This window comes from Protopterus annectens, chromosome 1.part0 (assembly GCF_019279795.1).
Source record: "Protopterus annectens isolate FY-2018-M chromosome 1.part0, PAN1.0, whole genome shotgun sequence".
In the NCBI taxonomy this organism is placed as follows: domain Eukaryota; kingdom Metazoa; phylum Chordata; order Ceratodontiformes; family Protopteridae; genus Protopterus; species Protopterus annectens.
Window position 1 is genome coordinate 1,724,543,235 of NC_056725.1, and position 17,537 is coordinate 1,724,560,771.

The window sequence follows — 17,537 nt, forward strand, 5'->3', positions numbered from 1 at the left end:
TTGCTATTGGCCTGTAGTTAGTTAACTCTTTAGAGTTAACCCCTTTGTGGAGTGGATAATGTAGGAGGTTTTCCATATTTCAGGGAATAGGTTCTCGGAGACAGAGTGGTTGATAAGAATAGAAATAGGGAATGCTATGGCCTCAGCAGCTATTTTCAGAATTTCAGCAGGGAGTTTGTCAGCAGCTAGGGTGGTAGTTTTAAGTTTCATAATTAGCTTTTTTAATATAGTTGGTGGAGATAGGTTGTAGAGTAAAGCCATTGTTAGTTTTGTCGTGGGGTGGTAAGTTGGAGGCTTGACTGATTTGTTGGTTAGCTAGAGGAAGGATGGATTCAGTGAAGTACTTATTGAAATGAGTAGCAATGTTGAGTGTGGTGTTGGTTATATTAGGTGGGGAAGCACCCTGTTTTTCAGAAAGGAGTATGTTGTTAATGGCAGACCAACATTTTTTGGGGTTATTTTGATGTTTTGTTTGGAGATTGTGGTAGTAGGTGGTTTTGCCCTTTTTTACATTTTTCTTTGCTTTTTTGCATAGTTCTAGCTATGCCTGCTTATCTATGTGGGATCCAGTTTTGTGCCAGAGTGCCCAGGCTTTATCTCTGGATTTCAACAGATATCTAGTCTCTTTACTCAACCAAGGGGAGAAGTTGTCTTTGACTCTAATTTTACTGGGGAGGGGCTTGAGAGTGTGAGGGATGTTTAGGAAGGCTGAGTTGAAGTAAAGGACAGCATCATACAGGTTCAGGTTCCTGAGAGGGGTCCAGTTACATCTTTTTAGTGCTATGTTGACATTAGAAGGGTTGACGTTTTTCTTGCTTTGTCTTGTCTGATAAATAATGGGCTTATCCTGATTAGTGCAATGTCTAATTATATATGTAGGTAAGTGGTCACTCATGCTGTCAGGGAGACAGCCAAAATGACATATGAGGGATGGTCTGTTTGTCAGAATCCAATCCAGTATTGATTGTCTGTTTGAACTTTTGTTGATTCTAGTGGGGGAATAGATAAGTTGGGAATATTCATGGAGATTAGTGAAGCTTGTGGGAGAACTGGAGTCACAGGTTGTCCAATCAATGTTGAAGTCCCCCAATATGATGATTTCATGCTGGAGGAATTCAGAAGCCCAGCCAAGTAGGGTCTCCAGGATAGCTGAGTTGTTGCCGGGAGGTATGTAACAGCCAATTATATTTATTTTATTTATTTATATATTTATTTACATTTGTTGACCGGGAGTGTCCGACTGGACATAGGTCTATTTTCAGCAGAAGCCCGGGGAGAAAAGCTCCACAGCTAAAATATACAGACAGTAGTTACATTGGATTTACATAGCAATTATCAATTTGATCAACATAGCAATTAAAAATTACAAACATAATTACAGATGAAGAGCATAGTACATCAGTAGACAACTAGAATCTTGATCATCTACAAAGTACATAACAGACATTAATAATTGCATTAATAATTGTTACAATAAGAAGTTCCTGCTGTATAATAAGTAGTTAGGCTTATGAGCATCCAAGCTTGCTATACTCAAGGTAGGTAGTGAGGTGGAAAGAAAGGTAGTGGGTGGATGGGGTGGGTGATATTAGAGGGGTAGTTGCAAGGGCATAGCCAGCATGTTTTTAGGTGCGCTTTTAGTAAAGTTTTGAAGTGGGTGCATGATGGTACAGAGGTAATTGTGGGTGGGAGGGAGTTCCATAATTTGGCTATGGTGCAAGAGAATAGTGCTTTTCCAGCAGAGTTATTGGCTTTAGTGACCTGTAAGTGATTTTTCTTGCTGGATCTTAGTGGTCTGGTGGTGCGATAGGGTTGGAGTAGATTCTGGAGGGATGAGACTTTTAGTGGATGGTTTACTAGTTTGTGGGCGAGTGCAAGTTGATACCATTAAAGGAGGTGGGGGAGTTCAAGCCAGCCCAGTTCAGCAAGGGAGAGAGAGTAGTGACTACGGTAGGATGCCCCTGTGGCTTATTTGGCGATTTTGTTGTAGCAGGTCTCGAGCTTGTTTAGATCTCATTGCCTTAGGTTGGTATATATTGAAGAGGCATAAAATAAGGTGGAGATAAGGTGGTAATTTGCTACTGAAATCTTTGCTGCTTTGGTGAGAAGTTGCTTATTTCTGTATAACGCTCCTAGTTTTTTGTGGACTTTTTTTATGGTCATGGAGATGTGAATATCAAATTTTAGTTTGTCTATTTCAACTCCTAGCAATTTGGTGTGTTCTGTTGTGTGTATAGTGGTGTCTTTTGCTGTGATGTTAAAGTGAGAGTTGTTTTGAGTATGTTTGGAGTGTTGGAAGATGAGTAGTTTAGTTTTATTTGGGTTGAGTATTAATTGGGCATCGGATAACCAAGTTTCAACAGAGGAAAAGGCTTCCTGTGTGACTTTTTGCAGTTTGGGTAGGGACTGGGCTGAGCAGATGATGGTTGAGTCATCTGGGTATTGTATGAGTGTGCCATATTTGGTGGCAGAGGCTAGATTATTGGTGAAAATAGAGAAGAGTAGGGGTCCAAGGATGGACCCTTGGGGAACTCCTATAGAGACAGGTAGTTGGGAAGATATGTCATTCTGCCATACAATGGGTTGTTGGCGGTCAGACAGGTAACTCTGAAACCAGTTGGTGACTGACAGAGAGAAGGATAGGTTACTGAGGACAGAGATGAGTTGTTTGTGGGACCATGTGGAATGCTTTAGATAGGTCTAGGAAAGTAGCAGAGGAGCAAAAGCCATTGTTTTTATGTTGAAGGATAGTGTTAGTAAAGGAGAGTAAGGCAGTGGTGGTGCTATGGTTTGTTCAGAAACCATGTTGGGTATTAGTAAGGAGGTTGTTAGTAAGGAGGTAGTCTGAGACCTGAGAGTGAATACATCTCTCTAGTATTTTGGAGAGTGGAGAGAGAATAGCTATGGGGCGGTAATTGGTTAGTTCTGTGGAGGGGCTTTTGTGGAGGGGAATTATATGCGATAATTTCCATAGTGTGAGAACGTAACTTTGTGACAGAGATCGGTTAATCAAGATAGATACTGGGTAGGCTAGAGCATCAGCTGTGATTTGTAGGTATTCACTTGGGAGGTTGTCTGCAGCTAATTTGGTGGGCTTAAGTTTAGTTAAGAGTTTTTTTTTTTATGTTGGAGGTAGGAACAGGAGAAAAAGAGAAGACAGTGGGGAGATTACTAGTTGAAGGTGTGGGTTGGAGTGGAGGGGGGTTGTGTTGTCTAGCTAGTGATAGTATCGTTTGTGTGAAGTGTGTGTTGAATGAGGTAGCAATATATTCGGAGGAGTGAGGGATGTTGGGAGGAGGGGTATTGACTTTACCTGGGTGGAGGATGGAGTTTATGGAGGACCAGAATTGTTTGGAGTTGTGTTGGGAGGAGTCTAGGGCAGACTGGTAGTATTGGAATTTGTCCTGTTTTATTAACTTTTTGACTCTATTGCATAGTTCTAGGAATTTCTGTGAAGTTGAGGGGGTTTGGGTTTTGTGCCAGTGCTCCCAGGCTTTATCCCTATTTTTCATTTCTGATTTAGTGGTTTTCTGTAGCCATGGGGAGGGTTGTGCTTTGGCTCTGGAAAGTCTTATGGGGGGCGTGGTAATTAAGGATGCTCATGAAGGTAGTATTAAAAAATTCAACTGCGTCATCAAGACTGAGGTTCTTTAGAGGATGCCAGTTACATTCTTTGAGGGATGAGATGAACGTGAGTGGGTTAAATTTTAGTTTTTTACTTATTTGACGGTAGATGACAGGTTTAACTTGGTATAGGTGTTTTTTGAGTAGGAATGTTAGGGAGTGATCACTGAGGCTATCCAATAAGCAGCCTGCTATATATGACAGGGGCTCTTACTGACTAGTATCCAATCCAGGATAGTGTGCTTGTTGGAGTTTTTATTTATCCTGGTTGGCAGCTGGACTAGTTGGGTGAAGCCATGAAGGTTTAGATGATGGGTTGGATGGCTGCCAGAAAGGGATTGCCAGTCAGTATTGAAATCACCTAAAATTATAGTTTCTTGAGGGAGATGATGGGTAGTCCAGCTGAAGAGGTTTTCTAGTGGAGGGATGTTTTGGCCAGGTGGAAAGTAGCATCCAATTATGTTGATGGTTTTATTTTGAGGTTGGTATATATTTCTTCATTGCCTATTTGTGGAGCTGATGATTTTAAGATTTGGATGTTTAGATGCTGTTTAAATATTATAGCTATACTGCCTCCTTTCTTGTTTAGCCGGTCTACTCTTAGTATGCCATAACCGGTAGGGAGGATTTGCTCACTGGTTATGTGAGGTTTTAGCCAAGTTTTTGTCAGGATGACTATAACTGGGGAGTACAAGTCTATGGTGGCATGGAGTTCATGGACCTTGTTGGATATACTTCTAATATTTAGGTTTAGTAGAGAGAGGTCACTCGGTTTTCTATTGGCTGTGATTTGGGAGAAGTTGTGGTTTTTCGTCTGATTATGAGGAGTGGGGTTGGAGATGCCAGGGCCAGGGTTGGGGTGGATGTCTCCACTTAGGGCTCGTTTTGATATGCATGAGGTTATTAGTTTTCTCAGTTTTTGAATGTGTTTGTTTATTAGGATTGTGCTCTGTGGGTAATAGGTATGGTGGGAGGGTTACTATGTTAAGTTGTAGGGATGCTTTTTGTTTGAGTAATATAGTTAATAGAATATGTGGGGGGTCATAGGGATGGTTCTTGAGTTGGTGGGAGGGGAGCTGAGTGAGGGTGAGACATGAGTGGTGGTGTGAGTAGTAGTCCAGTGGTAGTGGTTGAGTGGGGGAATGATGGGCTTTTGGTAGGATGTAAGATATGCAAGGAGAGTGCATGCAGTGCACATAGGTATGGTATGCTTCTACATGTTATCTGAGGAATAGTGATAGTAGTGGGAAGATGGAGGAGGTAGTGTTGGGTTTAGTGCTGTGGTTGGCTGTTGGAAAGATGGGAGGGGTTTGTGTGTGTAATAAAGGCATGACCACTGGGGGCGGGTGGGAAATGGGGGCAGGGTAGGGAGCGAAGCAGGCAGAGACTCTGTTAGTTGCTCTTACGAGGGGGCTGGAAGCAATCAGGTAACAGAGTAAACTGATATAAGAACATATGATAGTGAATGTATTGACTCTGGTAGGTACCCTGTATTTCCACGAACTATCAGTTAGCTGTGCCCCTGTTCTAGCAGTTTTAGTAAGTTTTATGGCACGGCTGAGCATAAAGTGCTCAAAGGGTGGTTATGATTTTAAATATGGTGCCTGCCACAGGTAATATGTATTAACTTTGGGATTGGCTTAAGGTAATAAACAGTGAAGGGGAGGGGGAGAACAAGGGTGTGAGCAGGCAGTTCTTTTGTACTGCTGCTAATGAGCCAAGATCCAAGCAAAGACAAGTTTGTGTTTAAGAAACAATCAGAATTGACCAAGAACTGCTCTGAAGCTGTAAGTCATTTCTTAACCATTTCTCAGGTGGAAAAACAGGATAACCTGTATCAGTAGGCTACTGTGGTCTCAATTTAAATTAACAAACACACAGTATTTGATCAGTTATGGATACTATTTGCTAACAGAAGGGAATAAAAGAGAAAATGGAAGATGAGTGTGTGTGTGGAGGGGGGGGCTGCTTACAAGCCAAAGCAGAGTGCTCCCCAGGGGATAATGAGTATTAGCTCAAACAGGTAGACACATACTCAAAGTTAACTTTAGCTGTTTGTGTTTGCAAACAGTTCTGACCCGGACTGTGCTTTTCTTATAACAGTGTATCCATCGGTTGGATACAAGATAAAAGTGGTACAGCAGCTGAATACTTAGTGGTGTTAGGCCTAGAAAAGAAGAGTACAGAGAGGAGTAAGCACTTTTGAGATGGTAAAGATATATTAGAAAGATTACAAAAAGAGATGGTAAAGATATATTAGAAAGATTACAAAAACAAACTGAGCAAATAGCTACTGCATACAGGAAAATATGTCTTGAATCAGCTACTAGTATATGCAGATACTGAGCCAATTGTAAAAACACATCAGTGAGAAGGGACCTCAGCTGACAGGTATGCAGTCACAGATAAAAATATAGTGAGCAGCACTCTGTCCTGGGTCTCTAATGCGATTCTATCCACCAGTAACAGCACAATTATATATAAATAATTAGACACCAGTATGAGCTGTCTGCACACAACACATATACATGAATAACATAAGTTAACAAGGTGCAGCTATGCAAATAGTCCATACTATTATACTAAAACAACTTGGTGCAGACAAACACAATGCTAGCATGCCATAATAACTTCCAGTAATAAAGCATAAATCATATTAGATGTCTAACACAATTCAACATAAATAAGCATATACCGTTGTAAAACACGTACTGGAGAGACACTGAGCTCCTCATCGGGCCTGTAGCAGAGTGGTTGTAGTTTTAAAAATGGTGCTTGCCACAGGTAATATTTATTAACTTTGGGATTGGCATAAGATAATAAACAGGGAAGGGGGAGGGGGAGAACAAGGGTGTGAGCAGACAGTTCTTGTGTACTGCTGCTAATGAGCCAAGATCCAAGCAAAGACAAGTTTGTGTTTAAGAAACAATCAGAATTGACCAATGACTGCTCTGAAGCTGTAAGTAATTTCTTAACCATTTCTCAGGTGAAAAAACAGGATAACCTGTATCAGTAGGCTATTGTGGTCTCAATTTAAATTAACAAACACAGTATTTGATCAGTTATGGATACTATTTGCTAACAGAAGGGAATAAAAGAGAAAATGGAAGATGAGTGTGTGTGTGGGGGTGGGGGGGTGGGCTGCTTACAAGCCAAAGCAGAGTGCTCTCCAGGGGATAATGAATATTAGCTCAAACAGGTAGACACATACTCAAAGTTAACTTTAGCTGTTTGTGTTTGCAGACAGTTCTTACCCGGACTGCGCTTTTCTCGTAACAATGTATCCATCGTTGGATACAAGATAAAGGTAGTACAGTAGCTGAATACTTAGAGTGGTGTTAGGTTGGAGAGACACTGATCTCCTCATGGGGCCTGTAGCAGAGTATTGATGTATTTTCTAGAGTTAAGTTTTAATCTTACAATAATAATATCTACATTACCTAAGTTAGGAGGGTTAATGTCTAGGCACTCAACAAGTAGATGTTTTTTTAAATAGAATAGCTTACACCACCTCCCTTTTTTTGAAGTGCAGTCCTTACTTAGCATATTATAGCCTGGTGGTAGGATTTCATTGTTAGAGATATCAAGTTTTAGCCAGGTTTCTGTCAATAGAACTATAGCTGGAGAGTATTGGGAGAGATTGGCATGAAGGTCATGGACTTTATTGTTAAAACATCTAACATTTGTAATTAGAATGAGCAGGTTGTTAGCTTGTCTAGGAAGTTGGAATCCCTTGTAAGATGGATTGTGACTGGGTAAGTGGGAGTAATTAGCAGATGGACCAGGGTTTGGATATATATCCCCGCTGCAATAGAGTCTGGCTGCTATTTCTACTTTGGTTCTTATGATGTTAGTTACGTGCTTATTATATTTTATGGATTGTTTATTGGTATGGTGTGGGGGTGAGATGGCTTTAATGGTATGCATATGGAAGTGCATGTGTGGGCTGTAAGGGGATAAGTAGAATGTGAAAGGTGTTTTGTTTGTTGTGTAAAAGGTGGAGGTGGTGTAATGGTGTAATATCTTGCGAGGTTTGTTATGATATGTGGTGATGTGTCCAAATAGAAAAAGGGTTGTTAGTATTGGTTGAGAAAGTAGTACTTTGTGTGACATGTTTTGAGAGCAAGTAGGTACAGGTATTCTTGAGCTGTCTTTACAGTGGTAAAAGTGTTGGATAGAGGAGATGTGTGGCGGTGAGGGGTGTTTTAGTACTTGGGGCTGTGAGTACTAGTGTTTTATATGGTTGTGTATTAGTGAAGGGATGAAGAATGGATGTGAATGATAGAGGAACTGGTAAGACTCTAGGGTAGTGAGGTAAGCTCAGTGTGAGTGTGTGATTGGTTGAAAGTGTGTTAGGGAAGGGGCTAGAAGAATATAAAGCTAATGAGTGCAGGGGTGGGTGGGAATAGGGTTAGAGTAGGGGAGCGGAGTGAGCCCTAGCACAGTGAGGGCGAATGGAGTGGGGCTACACCCTTGGTTGCGAATTTGGCCAAAAACAATCAGTAAGTAATTTCACTAAAACAGGTGGTATTTCCAGGTGGAAAGATATAGGGGAGAGGAATTAGATAGAGCCTAAAGCAGGAGACAGGAGAATAGGAGTTGAGAAGCCCGATAGTAGTAGAAAGGTCAGTGCAGCATGCAGTCAGAGAAGACAAATAATGGTAGAGTTATCAGAATGGAAAGAGAGGAAAAGCAAAGAAATATATGGCAGGGCTGGTACGTTAAAGTAAGCTGTGTGGAATTGTCCTAGGGAACCAGGAATATATAGAATGAAGGAGGCTTAAGTAGAGGAGGCAGGTGTAGTCAAAAGGGGGAGCAGTCAGCTGGTTCTAGTGGTAGGGCACTCACCACGGCAAGTAGGTTTATATTTAACAACAGGTAATACAACAAAAAGTTAAGAGTGGGAACTGTGAACAGAAAAAGACATATCTTAGCAATTTTAACAAAAAAGTATTGGGGTAATAAAAACTATAATTTCAACAGGACCAGATAGATTAAACAGAAACTTTTTGGTTGTTGTTGATAGTATAAATGGATATCTGCTGTTTCTATTTCAGGAAAACTTTAAGTGCTGTTATGTCCCTGCATTATGAAGGGAGGCAATTGTTGTGCCTATTCTAAAGGGGGATATTGCTATTTCCTTGGATAACTGTAAGCTCATAAGGCTTACCTGCATTTTGGGCAAGTCCTTTGAAAGAATAGTCATAGAGTTGTTAAGTAACAAAGTAACCATGTGCAATGATATTTCTCAACATGGCTTTACAGGAAGCAGATCATGTCTCACAAACATATTGAATTTCTACCGAAGTATTTGTAAAGTTAAGGGTCAGGGATTGGTAGTGGAAGTACTTTACATTGATTTGGCAAAGGCGTTTGACACTGTCCCGTCATAGTAGAATTCTGAGACTATTGTCCAAATCCAACGTGACCAGATTTCTATGCAGATGGATAGGTAATTGGATTAAGAACAGGAGTATCAAAATTAGAGTAAGCAGCTTTTATGTAGATAGTTAAAATAAGTCAGTAGTTCCCCAAGTGTCTGTGCTTGGATTCCACAAGTATTTATTATGTTTCAGTCTTGATGTCCACTTGTAAAGACATCACTTAACCCGTAAGTTTGAAGCTGACTTGAAAATAAGAGCTATAGCAAGCTTGCTAAACAATCTCTTTAAACTACAGAATAAATTGGTCTAACTTGTACATTGGGCTAAATTTAACAGTATGGAATACAATAGATCAATTAATTGCTGCCATTATGCAGTAAGTGATCATATTTGAGATGAGGCTGAGGCTATCAGAGATCTGGGAGTGCTGATAGATAAGATGTTTTCTTTTGATCCACAAATGATATCATTACAAAGTGTTACTATAAAGTAAAAAGAACACTAAGGGCCATCAATGACAGGGAAGTTGAAGTATGACTTCCGATCTAAAAATCTATTATAAAACCCATCTTGGAATATGGAGTGACCATTTTCATTTATAATAAGATGACAATAAACAGGTTGGAAAGAATCCAAAGGTGTTTCAAAAGGCAGGTTTACTCTGTGAAGCATGTGAGTTACAAAGAAAGTTTAACAAATCTCTCTCTCGCTTCACAATCAACTACAGATTTGTAAGAGGGGATTTAATTTTCATTTGTAAATGTGAACACAGTGATATCTATGGAGCTACAATAGGGTTTTCATTTTTCTCTCCACACTTTAACTATATGAATGCAAACAAATTAGCAGTGGTTTTTTACAAATTCTAACTTCCTTGTTTTGACTTTTCATATTAGAGCTGAAAGGTGGTGAAATTCTCTGCCACTGCATTTAAGAATTTAAATTCCTTGTTTTTTTTTTAAGAATGAACTACATGTTTGGTTGAGGGTAAGGGTATTTGACCCTAGTTTTAAAGGAAGGGGACTCTTTAAAGGCCTAAACTAAGGCTCAGAGTCTAGACCTTAAACATTGAAACATCAGTTGCATTGACTTGGATATCAAAGTATGGTGTTTCACCTCAGTTTTTGTTGTGGTATAAATTGTGGGTATAATATCCTCATATTTAGAGATCTTGCGCTATTAGTTGACTGTAAAAAATCTCTGTCATTCATGTGTTTTTTTACTGGTTTATTAAGTAAATAATGACAAAAAATTTCCTGGCCAATAAGACACTTTATCATCAATGTTAATTAGGAGGCATGTGTCACAGCATGAAACTTAACACTAAAGTCGCCATCATTTTCTGTCTGGCTAGTAGTTTCTTGTCCTTTCTCCCCCTCCCCCATACTCAACACTGTAGTGGCAGATGATGTTCACTGCAGCCATTTTAAAATATTGCATATTGCTTCCATGTTATACAAAGCCAAACATCTCAGCTCCACTTGGTAAAATGTGTTTCCTTTTCCCTGTACATGAGACAATAGACTCATAGATGAGTATACAGAAAGTTTGCCACCAAAATATCAATAATTAACAAGGATGTAGCACAGTGTTTAGCTGAACAAAACATTTCCTGTTAGATAATTTTAATGTATTTACTCCAGATTTGGACCGCTTCTCTAGAAATTCTAGAATGTCATTGCACAATTCTGTCATAAAAGTGGATTTTCCACAGCAAAGGGTAAGTGTAGTGTGCATGTCTGTGAAAATAATCTTTACTATAAAATCACTCTGCAGAAGGCATACTATATATTTATTTGCTTTTGTTTACCGGGAAAGTCCATCTAGGAACTGAAATGCCCATTTTCAGCAGTCGCCTGGTGAGAAGAGCTCCAAAACAAGGATAGAAATACATTTTGACAATTCAAAAGAAAAACAGTCAACAAGCATTATTTACAAAGCATACAAAATTAAGGAGTGCATGTTTTCAAGATATGGTGAGTAGTAACAGAAATACTATATTAATACATATGTATAGTATTTGTAGTGGACAGAGATAGGATTTCATACCTCAAACTGTAGGTGTGGTACAGTTGCATAGTTTATTAGTTGCCAGGTGATATTTTAGGGTCGATTTGAATTGTTACAAGATATTTAAAAGCCTGATGTGGTTTAGAAACTTGTTCCATGCCTTGGAGATGATGACAGAAAATAGCGAGTCACCATAATAATTGTTAAATTCATTAGCAAAAGTTAGTGATGAGGATCTTAGGGTTCTGTGTGGTCAGTGCCATAGTATATGTCATGTAAAGCATTACAATGATAGATTTTGCCATTTTTAATAAAAATTTTGAGCAGTGTTAAAAATTACAAGGGTGTATTCAGTTTAGTAAACACAGTCTTATATTCTGCAGTTTACATTATTTTAATTAAACTTGTGAGACACTAATTTCTTTAATGATGGCTTTAATGCTACAGAAGTTTTATTTATTTATTTTTATTTTGTATTTGTTTACCTGGTTTGACCGACTGGGATACAAATGCCCATTTTTAGCAGAGGCCCGAGGAGAAAAGCTCCAATAGAAAATAGAAATTTTACATATTGAATACATATTAAAACAATGAGTGAGAAGGTCACTGAAAAACCAGTCAGTAAAAACAAAAAATGAAAACTCCAGCAAAGCTAGAACTTCCACTGAGCGACCTCCCAAACCTCTTGTATCCGAGGCTCATGGGATATATGCAAATGAACCTTACGAACATCAGGTGTTTCAGCTCATTGGCAATTCTAAATGCCCATGACTTGTTTTGTCGTTTTAATGGACAATTTCAGGCCAGTAAAGCCAAACCCCACTAGCTGTGAATATGCATATTTCGGCCTTGTTATGACCTCATCAGCACAGCACAAGCAGTGTGTTTGATTAAGCATTAGAAACTCAGGGCTGTTATACCCATCTGATGTCCATTATCATTAGGGTCACGGCAAAAATATCCCAAGCAACAAAGTAAAACAATGTGTGAGAAGGTCACTGAAAAACCAACAGTAAAAACAAAAAAATGAAAAGAGATTAGAGATGAGATAGTTGGGACAGAAAGAGGGTTTGTAGAGAATGGAATGAGTAATCTGAAACTGATTATACCGAAGCAGGTTAGGTAATTCTAGCCAATTTAGTTCTTTTAGTGGGAGACAGAGATGGGACTTGTAAGAAATTTGGGCAGCAAATCTGGCAATCCTGTTATAAGTTGTTTCTAACTTGTTTAGTAGTCCACTGTTGAGGCTGGTGAGAATTTGGGAGCTATAAAGTAAAGTGGGTAAGAGGTAGGCATTTGAAAAGGTTAGTTTTGTTGTTTTGGTAAGATATTTTTTGTTTCTATAGAGGATACCAAGCTTGAGATGTGTTTTTCAGATACAATTATTGACGTGTAAATCAAAGGTTAGTCTATCATCAATAGTAACGCCTAAGAGTTTTGTACTGGTATCCACCTGTATTTGAGTATTATTTTGTGACAGTATGGAGAAGGAAGACTTTATGTGGTTAAGGTTTTTAGGGAGAAAGAGTAGTAATTTGGTTTTCTTTGGATTAAGTATAAGTTGTTTTTTCAATGGCCAGTTTTCTACAGAGTTAAAAGAGGACTGTGTGTCTGATTTTAGTTGAGTTGGTGATTCAGCAATAGTGTAGAATCGTCTGCATATTGTATCAGTGAGGATCCAGAACAGGAAGAGTAGAGAAGGTTGGTAAAGATGTTAAAAAGAAGTGGCCCAAGTATGGAGCCTTGTGGAACACCCGTTTTAACAGGAAGAAGAGGGGAGAAAGCTGAGAGCCATTTGACTGATTGGAGTCTATCAGAGAGATAGCTGTTAAACCAAGATATGGTGGATGGAGAGAAGTGTAAGTTTGCTAGTTTAAGGAGAAGAAGTTTATGAGAGACTGTATCAAAGGCTTTAGAGAGGTCAATGAAGAGACAGGAAATACTTTTGCTACTGTCCCTAGCTAGTGATACAGAGTTTAGGAAAGACAGGAGAGCTGTTTTAGTGCTGTGCGTGGGATGAAAGCCATGTTGGGTAGGTGTGAGTAGATTTTCTTGCAGAAGGTAGTGTAAGACTTGATTGTGTATACATTTTTCCAGAATTTTGGAGAGTGGTGAGACTATGACTATGGCTCTAAAATTAGTTACATCTGTGGAGTTTCCTCCTTTGTGTATTGGAAGGGTGTAAAATTGCTTCCAGATGGAAGGGACTGTGGATTCCATAATAGAGCGGTTTATTAGAATAGAAACTGGGAAAGCAAGAACAGCAGCAGCAGCCTGAAGGAATGCAGAGGGAATGTTGTCTACGGATGTGGAGCAAGGTTTTAATTAAGATAGTAGAGTTTTAATGTAGTTAGTGGAGACAGGTTTGAGGGAGAAGGTGGTGGTAAGGTTACAACTGATGGAAGAGTTTGAGCTATTAGGTCTATTATTGTTGGTGGGATGATTTGTGTCTTGATTTAGTAATTTGGATATTGAGTCTATAAAGTAGTTGTTAAATATGGATGCAGTTTCCTCATGTATTTTGTCAGGATGAGGGTTAGGGGAGGCTTGCGTACCTGGCTGTAGTAATTGATTTACAGAGTGCCAGAATTTTTAGGGTTGGATTTAAAGGTAGAAGATGGATTATTATAGAAATTTTTCTTATCTTTATTTATGTGACATTTGGCAAGATTTCTAAGATGTCCTTCAAGGATGCATCTGCAGTCCTAACAAATGGGTTGTCCTGCCTCAGGCAGCCCTTCGGTCGGCCGGATTCCAAAGTCTGGGTCTGGCCTCGGCTGATGTCGCACTTCACCCGACGTCATAGCTGCAGTTCAGCGGGTATAAAGGCATCAGCCGACGCCATTTTCCTCAGTCTTTCTTGCCGCGTGGCGCCCGAAGCAGAAGCTGTTCGCAAGTGCCGTTCGGTCAGAACCAGAGATTGCTACAACCGAAGACTTCTAAAAAGCTAAGTACCCCATTGGGGACTCTTTCTTGCCTCAGCCGATGTCAGAAAAAGTGAATAACTGTTTAACTTGTGGGAAACAAATACCTCATAAAGATTTCCACTCTTACTGCCTACCTTGTTTAGGCCAAGACCACGACGTAGCAGCTTGTCTAGCCTGTGCTTCTTTCAACCGACAGACGCTTAGACGTCGGTCGGAATTTGCTGAGGAGTTTTTCGGCTCCGCTTTTGCTTACAACATGCCATCGGAGACTCCGACTTCACAATTAGCTAAAAAGCGCAAGGAAAAGGACCGACACTCGCGGTCTGCAGTTTCGGCCGAAACCGCGGTTAAGTCAACCGCGAGTGTCTCGGTTTCGGCTGAAACCGAGTCCTCAGTTCTTCCTTCGGCCAAAAGCTTGCCTCCTACCGAGGCCTCATCCAGCATGGCTGAATCTGCTACTGAAATTCCAACTGCTCTTACAGGTTAACAGGATTTATCAGATACTATCCCTTTAGATATATCCACTCCTGCACGTGGAGCTGCTAGGCCCCCTGCATCCATGTCAATTAAGGCTTTTGCCAGGGCTAAAGCAGCAAAATCAACCAAGACCGTGCCTGCTAAAACCCCCTCTCACAGGCCTAGCTCTAGTACTCAAATGCTTAGTCTAGCAGAGGATCTCATTTCTTTGATCAGGGGATCCCAGCCTCAACCTGACAGGGCCTCTCACCCCCCTCCTGAGAAGAGGCCTAGAGCAGAGCCCCCTGAGCCAGTTTCTACAGATTACTCCTCTGATGATTCAGAAAATACAAACCCTTCAGAAGGCCCTTATTCTCCATATGAGGACTCTGATGCAGAAGACTCTATTCCTTCTGCCTCTCCTCCTGAGGAATTTTCTTTTGGGGAAACCTTGCATGCTATGAGGGAACAATTTCAATGGCAGGGCCAGGATTTTTCAGACTCTAGGAAAAGGCTTAGGACCTTTTTGCATTTGCCACAACATAGGCCTTTAGCCATTCCTCCAGTACTTACAGTTGTGGATGATGCATTTAATGATGCTTGTACTGCTCCTGATTCACTTCCTCCAGCCCCTGCTAAGCCCGACAGATACTACAGGGTTCCGGACACACATTATCACTTGTATAAGGCTCCTTTTGCAGACCCTGAAATTAATTTCACAGGGCCCCAAGGCTGTAGCAGCTACCTCTGCCAAAAACCCCCTCCCCTCTGAAAGGGAATCCTGGGGCCTTAGAGAGATGGGGTAAAAAAGTTTATACTTCTGCTACTCTTTCGGCAAGGGCCTTAAACTGTCAATTCCACATGATTCAGTTTCAGGAATTTATGTTAGATCAGTTAACTAAAAAACTGTCCTCGCCTGAACCTTTAGACCGAAAGTCTCTTCAGGAAATGGTACATAACATACAGCAGGTCAGTAATCATTCCTTAAAATGTGGCTATGATGCACTGGAGGCTTCCTTTAGATCAGCTATGACTGGTACAGTGATCAGAAGGCATGCATGGTTAAAAGAGCAGTCCTTACCAGACCATGTAAAATCAAAGCTCCTAGATGCTCCCATGGATAAACACAATTTGTTTGGCTCCCCTGCACAGCAAGTGCTGAAGAAGGTGGAAGAGAAAGCAAAATCTGTTCAGACAGTCAAGGATTTCTTACAGGTCCAGCCTCCAAGGTTTAGCAGTAACTGGCCTTCCAAGAATTGGTCCTTTCCAGACACCACCAGAGCACAGAGAGGCAGGAATAGGTGCCCAAGAGGCAGAGGTCAATCCAGAGGTGCCTACAGGGGACGTCAGTGGCAGCCTAACAACCAGCGAAGTACTGCCACAGATCCAGCCACTACCACTTCCACAGGACAATCACAGTGACTTGGCTCTGAAACCGCCTACCAGGGAACAACTAGAAGCACCCTTAGGCGGAAAGCTAGCCTTATTTTCAGTAAACTGGCATTATATTACAGGAGACAAATGGATTTTACAGACAATAGACAAAGGTTACAGGTTTCACTTCCATACTCTACCAAGGAAGAGAGGAATGCCAAACCTACCTCCAAATCAAAAGACAAACGCTCTAGAACAAATAGACCATTTAATAAGGATGAGAGCTATAGAAAAGGTACCGTCTATGGAACAAGGGCAAGGATTTTACTCCAGACTTTTCCTGGTGCCAAGAAAGGAAAACCAATGGAGACCTATTCTCGACCTGTCCGCTCTGAACACATATCTCATTGTTCCAAAATTCAAGATGCTGACCCTACAGCAGCTTCTTCCCATGCTGGGCAAGGAGTCTTGGCTGGTAACTCTAGATCTCAAGGAGGCATACCTGCACGTCCCCATATGACCAAATTGCAGAAGATACCTCAGATTTCTTGCAGGATCAGAGCATTATCAATTCTCAGCATTGCCTTTTGGCTTATCTACTGTGCCCAGAGTATTCACGAAATGCCTGGCATCAGTAATTGCTCATTGCAGGCTTCAGGGAATTCAAATTTACCCTTACCTGGACGACTGCCTATTACAAGCGGGCAACAAAAACAAATTAATAAAAGATTTGAAAAAGGTCATTCATCTACTGCAAGCCCTGGGATACACAGTCAATATAAAAAAGTCAAGGCTGATACCATCCCAAAGGATAACTTTCTTGGGTGCAGAACTGGACACATCAAATCAAATGGCATCCCTCACAGCAGAAAAGCAGAAGCACCTTCCACTCTATTTCATGGCATTAACAACGCAGAACCAGCTTACAGCAAGGAAAGTCCTGCAAGCCCTGGGTTACATGGCATCCTGCATAATATTGATTCCACATGCCAGACTACATATGAGGAAGTTGCAATGGTACCTAATGAATTTATGGTCTCAGCACAAGCACAGCCTAGAAACCCAAATTCCAATAATTCCATGCCTGAAGCAAGAATTCCGATGGTGGGCTCAGGCCTGTCAATTGAACAAAGGACTGCCCTTCCACAGCCCTCAACCAAGCCAGACTATCACCACGGACGCCTCAGACCTCGGTTGGGGGTCACACATGCTGGACAAGTGCATACAAGGCTTATGGACTCAAGACCAGCTGAACCTACACATAAATCAAAAAGAGATGCTGGCAGTAAAACTGGCAATTCAGGCATTCAGACCGTTTCTTCAACAGGGTCAATTGCTGATAAGGATGGACAACACCACAGTTATGTGGTATACCAACAAACAGGGAGGCACACATTCATATCCTGTATGCCGGATGGCAATGGACCTCTGGAATGTGGCCCTGAGCCTCAACATTCAACTCCAGGCAATATTTGTGCCAGGAAAAGAAAATATACTAGCAGACATCTTAAGCAGAACCACCACGGATGCCCACGAATGGATGCTGCATCCAGACATCTTCAAATCCATTACAAGGAAATGGGGACTACCAGAAATAGACTTATTCGCATCCCCACACAACCACCAATTGAAAAAATTCTGCACAAGGACATACCACCCACTTGCTTGGAAGGTGGACTCCTATCTTTCAGTTGGGAAAATCTGACAGCATATGCATTCCCACCTCTTCCTTTGATGCACAAGGTGCTATTGAAGATCAAAG

General features: G+C 40.9%; 1 protein-coding gene across 2 annotated transcripts in view; it reads left to right on the forward strand.

Annotated features, from left to right (window-relative positions):
• STXBP5 (syntaxin binding protein 5) overlaps nt 1-17,537 on the forward strand; it is a 3,006,986-nt gene that overhangs the window by 636,066 nt on the left and 2,353,383 nt on the right. The window lies entirely within an intron of this gene.